This window comes from Jaculus jaculus, chromosome 2 (genome assembly GCF_020740685.1).
Source record: "Jaculus jaculus isolate mJacJac1 chromosome 2, mJacJac1.mat.Y.cur, whole genome shotgun sequence".
In the NCBI taxonomy this organism is placed as follows: domain Eukaryota; kingdom Metazoa; phylum Chordata; class Mammalia; order Rodentia; family Dipodidae; genus Jaculus; species Jaculus jaculus.
In genome coordinates, this window is record NC_059103.1 from 209,796,992 (window position 1) to 209,810,635 (window position 13,644).

Sequence of the window (13,644 nt, forward strand, 5' to 3'; positions counted from 1 at the left end):
AATTAAAAGCAGTTATGTCCCTGATGTTATCGTGTTTGAGAAAGGGAAATTCCTGGCTCGTCTTTACAGGGTTTCTATGTGGCTAGAGAAGGGCTTCCATCTGGATTTTAGGCAGAGTTCTAGATCTTTCACATTTGCCTAGTGTTTCCTCCTGAGAAAACAGCACTCAGAATTCACAGATATTTTGTGGGGGGGTGACTTGGGGAGGAAGTAAAAAAAAAAAAAAAAACCTTATTGCAGCATATAACAAAGCCAAAAATGTGACACCAATAGTCAGGAACAGCTCTAGATTTGTCTTTAAGGCTTTGGAAAGGCTAACTTCAGCTCTCCATACACTTCATGTAGTGCCTCAATCCCTGTGTCTGAAATCCATTCTGGAAATACCGTATTGTGTAGGGCTGTCCTCTTATTGGTATACCAAATGATGGTTTGGTCATTTGTAGTTTAAGCTAATTTATCAAGCATCACATAATTATTGCAAACTTAACAGGAAAAATGTGAGAATTTGCCAGGTGTATTAGTTACTTTTTTTTGTTGCTATAACCTGACAAGAAGCAGCTTAGGGAAGGAAGGGTTTATTTCAGTTTACTGTTCCTGGGGTTATTATCCATCACAGTGGAGAAGGTATGGCAGTGGGAACAGGATGCCAGCTGGTCACATTACATCCTCAGTTAGGAAGAGAACAAATAGGAAGTGGGCCAGGCTATAAAACCTCAAGGCTCTTCTCCAGTGACCCACTTGCTTCAAGAAGAGTCCACTTCCTAAAACGTCCACAATTTTCCAAAACAGAGCCACCATCTGGGAACCAAGTATTCAAACACATGAGCTCAAAGGGCACTCCACATTCAAACTACAGCAAAATGAAAGATTGACATCATATTCTACATTTTACACACATCAGAGGAACTGGTTTCAGAGAGGTTATGTGTGAAAGATGTTAACTGGCAAGCCAAGGCTTAATAAACAATCCATCATTCTTTCATAGGAATGAACTTTTTTCTGGAGCTCTCTGAGCATTCTCAGGAACAACTGCTCATTACTTTGTGAGATTTCCCCTACTCTGCCAATTCTTCCTCACTGAAAGACAAAGTCAGCCCCTATGTAGCAGCTTTGAACTTCTCTGAAAAATCTTTAGAATAGAACACGTTATCTGAAAGCTCTCTGCTATTTGTCTGATGTGAGATAATGTATGCTAATAAAAACCATTTGGGGATGTCATGTGCTAAGTTTACACCTGTCTTACTTCATTTAGAAATATTTGACCCACTGCACAGTTGGACCCAGAACAGGAACAAAATATTCTTTATTTCCAATCAAGGACACACATTACAAACATAAACATCTACCACATTGGTTCTCAAGGAATCATAGTGTTCATACAAAATATGACGGATCATTAAGATGCATCATGCAGTGTGTTGGGACTGGAGAGTGAGGCAGAAATGGCTAAAGTGACCAGATTACTGATTGTCCAAAGTGAAGGATTTCTGAGAATTACTCAAAAACCATAGCATCTACTAGTACTTTCCTGCTGATTGGAGGTATGCAGTCAATCACAGAATGTCTATGCCCTTGAAAAGTGTGGTTGCTGATGGGAGAAGGCAGGCAATAAGCCTGGACCTGAAAAAAACAAACAGTGATGTGATGATGCCTGAAGTTGGAATGAAAGCCAGCAAGTTACCTTTGGGTGGAGAAATGAAGACTATGTACAAAGAGATAAAGCAGAGGAATGGCTATGCTAAAGGTGCAAAGGAGATAATTGTGGAAGATGTAGGTAGAGAAGCTGACAAGAGCTAATCCATGCAGACAAGAGTAGACCACAGGAGAGGGTAGGATCAAGACTGACCTAAATCTCCTACATCTTCCTTCCCTCCCTCTCCCCCTCTCCCCTCTATCTCTCTCCTCTCTAACTCTTGTATATTAGTTATCTTTTTCCTCAATTTCTTAGTGGACACTGACCTGTAACCCCCACTTCCAGTTTGGGCCTACAATCCACAATGAGCTCTTGATCAGAGAAACCTACAAGGTTTCCCAAAACAATGACAGACTTCTGTCAGAGTAATTGTTGACCCACCAAAGGCCAGTGGTAAGACCCTATTGCTGAAGACTCCATACGCAGCTGACACGTAAAATGGAATGACATGGCTGGAAGCCAGGAGAGAGTCAGTCCCCAGACAGTCAGCGTGTCTAGTGCCAGAAGGCGCTACATAGGCGACTGGGGGAAGTGACCAAGATCTGTCCAAGCAACACATTGTTTAACCTAAGTAGCAACAATTAACCGGATGTGATAACCACACAAGTGCAATAGTGGTACACAGCCATGGTGAGGAATCAATTGCTCTTGATTTGGCTAACTGATCCACTCAGTGGTACTAGACCCTTAGCTGGAGCTGGGAAACAAGTCAGAACCATACCCAAACACAAGCCCACTCTACAATATCAAGCTACCATCAATCACGGGGTATAAGAGGGCCTACACCTATCAAACTGTCTATCAAAAAAGTAAGTGTTATCTCAATTTTCTGGGTGCTAACTTACTCTCCGTTGGAGAATCTGCTTCTCTTTTCCAGATAGATGCAGATCCTAAGAAGAGAGCTGCCCCAACATACCTCAGAAGGGGCCCAACTGAAACTAAGGACAACTGGCGAAATAAGCAAGGGTGATGTTTTCCTGTGAACTGGATACCAGCACAAAGGGGAAGGAGATCAATGCAGAGAAAAATCAACTCCTACCAAATCAGAGAGCCAGAGCCTCAGAGGCCCCCAACACCTCGGCACTGAAGCAGACCAAAAATGAACCCAACATGGCTCAGGGAAATCTTGCGGAAGAGGGGGTGGAAAGAATGTCAGAGTTACATGTTGGGTCATGATTTTCAGAGACATTTATCATACTAATAACTGGGGGCTAACTCCACAATGCACGACCCATTTTTAATAACAAGGAGGGTCTAATGGGAGGGGATAGATCACAGATGAGCCTAAATAATGGTACCAAACTGCCTGTATTTACTGAAAAGAAAACTAATAAATTAAATTAAAAAAAAAAAAAAGAGTAGACCACAGGAAAGAATTCTCCAGAGTTGTTTCAGAAACTTCATAATATTGACATGAATACCCACACCCAATTTGCTCAAATATACAATAGTATATGTGTATATTCATGTATGTTTATTACTTTTAAGACCATAAAAACAAGCACACAAATATTTCAGAGGAACTCTAATGTGTCATGCTAAATTCTGGGTACAATTTAGAACAAAGCTTCTCTCCTCCTATATCCCTTGTGAAGTTAGTTAAAATTCACGAGAATATATCATTAGTTAGAAAGACTTTTGATTGAAACTTGCTATTCTTGAAATCAGGGCTGCACACATCTGCTTGCATAAGATTGCGTAAATGACTGTCTCACTACTGCACATGTGTACTCTATTCAACTAAATACCAGGAAGGGAGGAAAGAGTCCAGTGCACGCTTTCATCACAGTGTGCTCTAAGTGGTCAAGTGCAAACCATTGACATTACATGGAATACCAGATTCCCACATTTATTATTTTAGCACTGGTAGTTTTGGGATCCTCCAATTGCTGCATTTATAATCATAAATATGGGTACTCATTAGATCCTCTTAGTGATGCAACTTAGAAAAGACTGAAAACTCTTTGAAGCTCTTAGTTAATTTAAGCAAAGAACATAAAGAAATTACATGCCAAGTCCTTACCTAATTACAATTTTCACATCTATTTCTCCATGTGTGTGGGGCTTGCTTGACACAGCAGAAACAAAAACAAGAATAAACTGATAGAAGTAAATTGAGCTCCGACTCTTAGTATGAAATAATTATCATCCTAGATCTTCAACTATACATGTCTATTTCATCAAAACAGCCTCAGGAATGTTTTCGTTTGTTGGTAGTAAAATCAGTGTAATAAATCTGAAGTTCTACGCCACTGTCATCCCAATTGCTTTAATGGCTTTAATTGTGTTTCTACATAAGATTATGTCTGAGAAAAGAATTCTTCGCTAAAAGTATCCGAACGTCACAGCTTTGCTTCCCTTTCCTTCTGTGTTTATGAGTCTTGTACAGAAGCTTTACCTGTGGTCAACCTGAGTTTCCAGTGGGGATGATTATGGCTTACTGCCCTCAGTAGAAGACACTGAACCAAATAGAGGTTGGCACTCTTGTTTGAAAATCAGCAATGATCTAGGTTCACCCTATGCTGAGAACAGGACTTTCAAGGGCCTAGTGACTGGCGGTTGACTTCCAGTGATGGAAACTGAAAGAATGTAAGAGGCATGGAGTGCAAAGGCCTGCTTTAGGGTACTGTCCTCGGGCATGAACCTCTTAATTCATTCACGGTGTCACAGGGGCGTCCATTGCTCCCCACAGCCCCCAGGACCTACGCAATTCTGAGCTCGTCAACATTTTGACATGGAAGACAGAGCAGGGGAAAAGACTGAGACAAAAACACAGGACTACATGAAAAGAGGAGGGTGCTCAGGGGAACAGGGGAAGAGGAAGGAAGCTGGCATCAAAACAGGGGTAATAGGATGGTAATAGGATCAAATCACAGTATGTTCATGTGTTAAACCTCTCAATACAAAAATATGAGAAAACAAACAAATAAATGATGTCGTCCTGTGGGGCCCACATAAATAAAACACAAGGAGCTCAGAGTCCTTCCAGAAAACTTCAGCTGTCAACAAGAGACAAGTAAGTGCTGTGCTTCTGAGCTTCATTGAAAGAGTCACATTGAATCCACTTCTCACTTGAACACTGACTTTATGACCATGGCTTCGGGTTCCACAGGAAAGAAACCACAAAGTATGTGCACACTGGATGAACAGTCTGTGCTAACGATGGGAGGAACAGAAGGCCATTGAGGTGCAGGGCAGGCCAGACAAAATGTCTCTGTGCCTCACAACCATGGTAAGAAGCAGGCTAAAATCAGGACCTTTAATGGGACTGCTCCAGATAGTGGACTGCTTGGACATGGAGCGGGTTCATGGTAGGATCAGATAAAGAGCAGGAAAACCTAAGGGAAAGGATGTAGTTTTTTCTTTTACATTTGTATGGAAGGCAGGAAGATTGAGTATTTGTCTGGATGTTTATTTCAGAACATAGCATTGGTTATGAGATCTTAGATAAACCATTTAAATCCTCTTGCACCCAACTTCTGCTATTTGTAATATGGGGATATTATGGGGGAATTATGTGTCCATATCAATATTTTTGTGATTGTTTGCCAATACTTGAAACTCTGAGTAGCAATCTCAGGTATCTTCCTCCATAAAAGGTAATGAAATAGAGGTGAAAATTGAACCCATATCTAGATATATCTAGATATACAAAAGTTGTATATCTCAGGTTGAGAACAAAAAAATGGATGGAGACTAGATTCATTTTATGTTCAAGTCTAAGATTTTAAACATTTAGATTTTATGAATGAGTAAAATTCTCTGGTCTTTAATTAAGATTACTCTAAGCTTTCTTGGATTTTATTTTAGCTTAGTAATATCATGTAAAATAAAACAGCTACTATCTAACATCATTTCAGAAAGCAAAATGTTTTCATTTAAAAAAAATATTGAAAGGATAAAAGGTGATATTTTTCCAGAGAAAAAAAGACAATTGGTATAATTGGCATAAATATGCAAAAATTTGGAAAGGTCTTTATTAATTTCTGTTAGCATTCCTGTGACCAAGTATCTGATAGCAAACAAGTTAGGGGAGGAAGAGTTTATTTTGGTTCATGGTTTGAGGCACAGAATATCATGTAGGGAAGGAAGTCGTAACAGTGGGAAGAGCTCACAGCTATGGCATTCAAAGCTTTCTCGCATAAGAGCAGATCAAAAAACAGAAAGAAAGGGGCTGGAGAGATTGCTTAGTGGTTAAGCGCTTGCCTGTGAAGCATAAGGACCTCAGTTCAAGACTCGATTCCTCAGGACCCACGTTAGCCAGATGCACAAGGGGGTGCACACATCTGGGGTTCATTTGCAGTGGCTGGAGGCCCTGGCGTGCCCAGTCTCTCTCTCTCTCTTTCTCCCCTCTGTTGAAAAAAGGAAAGAAAAAAAGAAACAGAGGAAAAGGAATGCTGGTGCTCCTCTGGCTTGTTCCTTTTACCTTTTTATTTGGCCTGGGACTCCTGCCAATGGAATGATGCCACCCACATGGAGTATGACTCCTCCCTCCTCAGTTAAGCCTCTTTGGAAAGGCTAGCAGTGACATACTGAGAGGTGTGTCTCCTACATGCTTCCAAACCCAGTTGAGTTGACAAGAAAGATGGTCATCACATGTCTCTACATGTATCAGTAGATGATACTATTAAGGGATTTCAAACTTGCTTAGGAAATGGACACACCTATTTTCGCCACTACCATATTAGGCAGAATAATATGCAACTTGGTCTGGCATGCCATTGTTAGAAGTCTATTTTAATGAGATAAGAATGGGCACAATTCCTTGAATACTGTGTGTACAAATAAATTTCTGACTTCTCTGAGCTTTACACTCAGATATAAACCCATGACCTTGATCTTTGTCTCAGCTGACACTGTTTCACAGGCTAGAATTATTCCTTCCTTCACCATCCTCTTGAGTGAAGCCTTAGCTCTATGAAATCAGAGAGTGAGCTGGCAAAATATTATGACTAAGTCCATGTTTCACAAAAGGCCATGGAGCCATGAAGAAGCTAAATAACTATTCACAGTCACATTATTCCTAATGGTTCAAAATTGATGATGTCTGGGCTCCTTTCTACAGTAAGTAATACTATCTAACAATGGGTATGCTTGTCTACCTATTTTCTGTTGCTCTAGCAAGATACCTAAGACTAAATGCTTTATGAAGAACCAAGGCTTCTTTAGTTCACAGTTCTGGAAGTCCAAGGGCATGGCACTACCACCAGCTCACCTATGACCAAGGTCTCACTGCCAATGGCATCATGGAAAGCCTATGAGTAGGATAAAATAAAATAAAACATTTCAACATACAGGAAGCCAAAGGAAGTCTGTGGCACTTCCTACTGGGCTCCTTCTCTTATAGGTCTACCTCCTCCCAACATCTTCACACTGAAGGCCAGTTCCCAACACAAACTTACCCCTGGGGAACAAATTTAAACCATATTCAAGTCACTACAATATCTAACCTTAAAAAATCATTATGCTAAAACATCATGTTAAATATTTTACATTCTCCCTATTATATACTCACAATGACCCTAAAGACAATTTCCATCACTAACTGGATTTTACAAGTGAATTAACAGAGGCCCAGTGGTTCAATTACTTGCCCAAGGCCCAATAGGAATGCTAACTAAGCAGTCCAGCCCTGCCCTCTAACCCTGAGATACACTCTGCATCTAGATGTTAGATTTCATAATAACAGAAAATCTCCTTCTTGAAAAGGAATAGCTGGCCTTAAATCTATTAGAATGATAAGTTAAAAATATGTCATAATTTTTGAAGCATTCCAAGATAGAAAGACAAAGGATTAGAAAGTCTAAAAAGACATAGAAAGTTTTTCTAAGGTGACCCGAGAACACATTGCTTTTCTCCTTGAACATATTTGTCAATCCAGGACACAGGCTAATCACTGGGCACAGGTTAGACCAGTGGTCTGCACTGTGTGTGGCGTGGCTGTGGGGTGAACACATTTAAAGCACTGGGCTCATAAGACATGTTGCAGCCCAGGGGAGCCTCAGGGACCAGAGCTGAATGGAGAGGTATGAGAGCTAAGGGAGCCTACAAAGGCAAGGGGAAATCTTCTGCAGCCTTAGCCATGAGGTAGACATGTGGTAGAGAAACAAGCCTGCAGCAGGTTTTCCCCTCAGGACATTTGCCTTGCTGATCTGATATCTGCTACAGGAGTTTAAAGAAATACCTTCAAAGACAAAGACAGATAGTACCCTCAAAAGAGACTGTAAGCAAAAGAAGATATAAAAAATACTTGATTAATATAGATCATAAGGAAGAGAAATAAAGGGCTGATAATACAAGTAGGTAATGAATGTCACTGCATGAGCTCAAGTCAGGATTATATGCTAATGGGGTGTTTATTCCAGTTCATCGGCAAAAGTTGTCAGCCAGTGGAGCAGTTACCTTTTCATTGCTGGAACAACACTTCCAACCAGAAGTTGCATATGGAATGAAAGGATGTACATCAGTTTACAGTTTCAAGATAAAGTCTCTCATGGCAGACAAAAGCATGGTGGGCACACATCTGACTCACGACTCTGCGTCCTAGCAGCAGGGTGGAGGCAGCGAGAGCAGGCTAGCTGGCCCCAGGGCTGTGGTAGAAAATCCCAAGTCCACCCTGAGTGACACACCTCCCAAAGGCTCTTCCAGCCAGGATTGAGTATGACACTTAATCACAAATACATGAAGCTATGGAAGACAATTTACCTTCAAACAATCATAGTCTATATTTTAAAAAGAAAAGACAGGCTAGAGAGATGGCTCAGCGTTAAGGTGCTTACTTGCAAAGCCTAACCACCCAGATTCTGTTATTACGTTTTCCCATTGAACTGAACGTTTTAGCACAGTGAAGTGTTTTGTTAAAAATACATCATGATACTTTCTTGCTTTAAAGTCAATTCTGCCTCTCAAACTGCCATTGTCATATTACCTTTCAGTAGCCTTACACACAGGGCTGCTTTTCCAGCTTCATGTTTCCTAAATCTGACATTCACTAAAAAGTATATCATAAGCAGCACATAATTGGTTTTTTTTATTTTTTTTTTTTTTTTTTTTTTTTTTGGTTTTTTGAGGTAGGGTCTCACTCTGGTCCAGGCTGACCTGGACTTAACTCTGTAGGCTCAGGGTGGCCTTGAACTCACACTGATCCTCCTACATCTGCCTTCCGAGTGCTGGGATTAAAGGTGTGCGCCACCATGCCCGGCTTCTTTTCCTTTTTTATAATTTTTATTTTTTTCAAGGTAGTAGTCTTAGGTTGGCCTTGAACTCACAGTGATCCTTCTAGGTCTGCCTTCATAGTGCTGGGATTAAAGGTGAGCACCAGCATGCCTATCTTATAAGTTCATGTATGTGTATATATATATATATATATATATATATATATATATATATATATATATTTATTTATTGGGAGGGAGAGACAGAAAGAGCGGGAAGAAATTGTGCAGGTCAGAACCTCTAGCCACTGAAAATGAACTCCAGAACCATGTACCACTCTGTTCATCTGTGGTCACATGTGCTAAGGCATGGTCCATTTATGATACTGTGAAATGTATGTTTGAAGACCAGGAGAAGGCAGAAGTTGCCCAAAGCATGGGAACATGAACAACAAGTTCTTCGGGTTTATCTCTTCTACCGGGGTCAACAGTGCCAGGTTTAGAGCTCTTTGTAGTACAAATGATAACCAATGGCAGCCTGTATTTACTTTGCTGAATGATAAGACTTATGTGAGCCTGATTAACATGCATACAAACATCACACCTTCCATCCGCCGGCAAGGACCTGAGTAGCAATCTTGAATAAAAAGAACCGAAGAACCGTAACTATTTATGGTTATGAGCAGACTGTTTTTATTCTCACTGAACTTTGCTCTTTTAAAAGGTTCTTAATCTTAATGCCAAGAGATTTGTGATTGCCCTTCAATTAGAGGGCAATTCAAGGCATGGGCAGGGTCAAGGCCAAGCCTCAGCAAAAATATGAGGAAGTCACATTGGCTCTGCGTCAAGCACAATGTAAGTAACTGAGTTGAATCCTTGTACAAAGCCACCTTAGCACCAAAACTCCTCATCTAGAGAGGGCAGATTTCACCTAACAACCCACCACAAATAGCACACACACACACACACACACACACACACACACACACACACAGTGATTGAAAGCATACAGAAAGGAATCTCTCCCTCAGATGCAAAAGATTAGCACATTGTTTCAAGAAACACGTGAGCCACGTTGAGCTGTTTGAGAGAATAGGGCAGAAAGGAAGCGGAGGCTCAGGTACCAGTAGCAAATGACTCACATAATCCTCACCCAAATCTTCATCATGTAAACATGCTAACTGAATCTTAGTACTTACCAAGGCCTGTGTTAATCAGTTTTCAAGTTTCAGATAATTTATGATATTGTATCAGGTATTTATGTGTCTATCACACAAAAAGTGCTTAAAAATCCAGGTATGACCAGCATATTCATGACGTCACGTCGAACGTCATTACCTCCACAAGACCTGCAGGATATGGAGTGACACAGATCACAGCAGAGGACAAAAGCAATGACACATCACGATGGAAGACGTCTGGGAAAGAGGAGGGTCCAGGGGAATGGGGTGGGGAGAAGGTCAGAAGGGGATAGTAGGAGACTATGATCAAATTGTATTCCGCTCATGTATGAAAATCCTCAGTGATAAAAAAAGATGGGTACAGGATGAGGAGATAGGTTCGTTGGTAAGATGCTCACCTTGCAAGCAGAAGGCCCTGAATTGATCCCCATCAGCCATGTGCAGTATCAGACACAGCAGTGCATGCTTTCAGTCCCAGTGGTGGTGGGGGCTGGGGACGAAAAAGCAGGAGGATCCCAGAGGCTCACTAGGCAACCAGCTGGGTCTAGCTGGTGACTGTCAGGCCAAGTAGAGACTCGGTCACAAAAAGAGGTATGCCTGAGGAATGACACATCAGGTTAATTGTTCTCCGGCCGCCACACACATGCATGCCCATGTGCGCATACTGCTTGTTTTTCAGTGTGGGTGTATCTGTTTCATAAATATACATACTTACACATCGTAAGTATATATATATATAATTTGTGTGAATGAATACAGGCATGTACATATCAGAGTGCATGTGTATGTTGTGGTCAGAGGATAACATTTAAGTCTACCCTTGCTTTTCTATTTCACTCTGTCTAAGCATCTGATAATTCTCCTGTTTCTGCATTCCATGTCACCATCAGCATACTAGGATCATAAAAGTCCTCCATAGCTTCTAGAATTTTACTTGGGATCATGGGATAAATTCAGTTCCTCAGGCCTGGCTGAGATCATGTCTGAAAAAAGAGTTCTTCAAGTTTACAATAAGGCCGTACTCCATCATCTGTCCCAGCAAACTCAAAATCTAAGTAACTCAGAAGCAAACAATCTGACATGATGCTCACACAAGTGCAATTGTGGCACACAATCATGGAGGGAAAGCAACTGCTCTTTAATTGGCTAACAGATCCTCTCAGTGGAAAGGAAATTATATCTGGAACTGGGAAAATGTCAGAATTATATTCAGATAATGATTCTGCTTTCCGTTGTCAAGTTCCCACTAATATCGGGCTATAAGAGGGTATATACTCTAAATTAATAATGGTTATCACACTTAACCAGTGCTGACTTCACTCCCTGTTGGAGAATTTGCTTCTCTTTTTCAAATGGGACCTTGACCTGAGGAAATAAATGACTCAGTACACTCCATCCTGGCCCCAGATAAAACCACAGAGGAATTGGGGAAATAAGTAGAGTGCTGCTCTCTTAGTGAATCTGATATTAGCAAAGGGGTGAAGGAGACAGACACTAAGGACACTAAACACCTACCAGAGCAGAGATCCAGAGGCTCCTAAAAGCCCATCACTGAAGTAGACCTAAAATGCTGCCAGCATTGCTTGGGGAACTTTGTGGAAGAGGGGTGGAAAGATTGTTAGAGACCCACTTTGGGACATTTTGCACAGAGACACTGCCTCTCACCCCATGATGCATGACCCACAATCCCCATGGGGTGGACCTGATCCCCAATGAGGAAGGCCTCTTCAGAAAAGGGGCAGGGAAGAGGGAAAGAATGGTACCAACATGTGTGGTTTACATACTAAATATGTCCATAACTAATAAAAATGAAAAAGAATAAGGCCATACTTATTAAAATGCTACAAACTAGAAAAATCATAATTGTTGGCAAGGATGTGGATGAACACACACAGTGTTTTCATGGAAAAAGCTATAGCCATTTTAGGAAGAAATATGATAGTTTGTCAGTGTGAAGTTGGAATTATCAAATAATATAGTAATCCTACTTGATATTATATACCCCAGTGATTTGAAAGCAATGGTCTCGAAAAGGTCAGCAGTACTATTCATAATAACTGCTAAAACATTGGAGCAACCCAAAGGGCCTATCAACAGGTAACTAGGTAAAGAAAATGTACACAAATGAAATGTTCTTCAGCTTAACTAGTAGACAAATCTGACACGCTAAGTCACAATTGAACCTTCAGGACAGTATGCTAAGTGGGATGTGCAATGGGAAGAGCAAGTGTCCAAGAACTCTACTTCCATGTTAGTTGAATTGGAAGAAGTCAATAAGTGGAGAAGGTGGCAACTCAAAAGAAAAGGTGAAAATTTAAGAACCAGGGAATCATCTAGAAAGCAGCTTCTCAGACTGGAAGCTAGAGGATTTGGAGACAAGGCCCCAGATGGGAGAATTAGCCAGGAACACCAGGAGAGAAATGTTACATTCTGCAAGTGGGGAAAAGACAAAAGGATGGAAGCATGTGCCAGTCTATTGGTAATTCTCCATGGAAGAGACAGCAAGATTTTCTTCTTTAGTATTATACTTTGAACTGGATATGTCTGTCATGGTGGGCTCAAGTTCCCCAGTTGGTGGTGCCATTTGGGGTGGTAATCAGGGATTGGCTTTTGAAGGTTATACCAGGTCCCTTAACCCTGATTCCTGATCTACTGTAATGTGAACAGCTCCTACCACACACCCCTGAGTTATTCCACATGCTTTTCCTACCATGATGGACTCACACTTGAAACAGTGAGCCCTTAAGCTGCTTCTGTCAGACCTTCTCTCACAGTTACAGGAGAAGCAGCTAAAACAGACGGTGTTAGCATTACAGGGGTCTCCCGAGACGAGCTTGCAGAAAGGCCTGAGGTTGCTTGACAGGAACAAGGGACAGATGTCAGAGGGCTGTGGGGAAGTGTGGATGCTCAGCGGGGTTGACACTGGTGTTCAGGTTTCAGGATGAGGAACTGAAACCCAAGAGGCTCCTGGGCTGCAAGACTGGCCCTTTTCAAAAGCGAAAGACAAAAGAATAGACTGTTTCAGTGCCTCTTACTTTCATGCCTTTATCTAGATGAATATTTTTAAATATAAAAGAGATACATTCTCAGGCACAGGGAAGTACGGAAGATGCAAGGCTACATGATGAAACTGTCCACCAGGCCCAAGGTTCTATTACTGACTCCGACACATACTCCGATGTTTGACCAGGAGCAAGTTCTATAATCACGTTAATGATCTGTTTCATTGTTTTCAAAAGAATTCTGGATATTTAACATAGTCATATCTGGGCAAGAGAGACGGCTTGGGGGATAAAGTGCTTGCTTGTAAAGCCTGATGGCCTGGATTCGATTACCCAGTGCTCATATAAAGCCAGATGAACAAATTAGTGCATGCATCTGGAGTTTGCTTACTGTGGTAGGAGACCCCAGTATGTGTATATTTTCTCTTTCCTTGGAAATAGATAAATAAAAAAATTAAAAAAAACATATCCACACATGCTGTGATTAATAGTAGGCATTAATAGTAGAAAATTGTATTTCCTCTGTCCTTTGTTGACATGCAATAAGGGAATATCCTTTGTAAAACTAGACCCAGAGGAACCAAAACCTGAATTTCCATTTTGACAGAAAAATC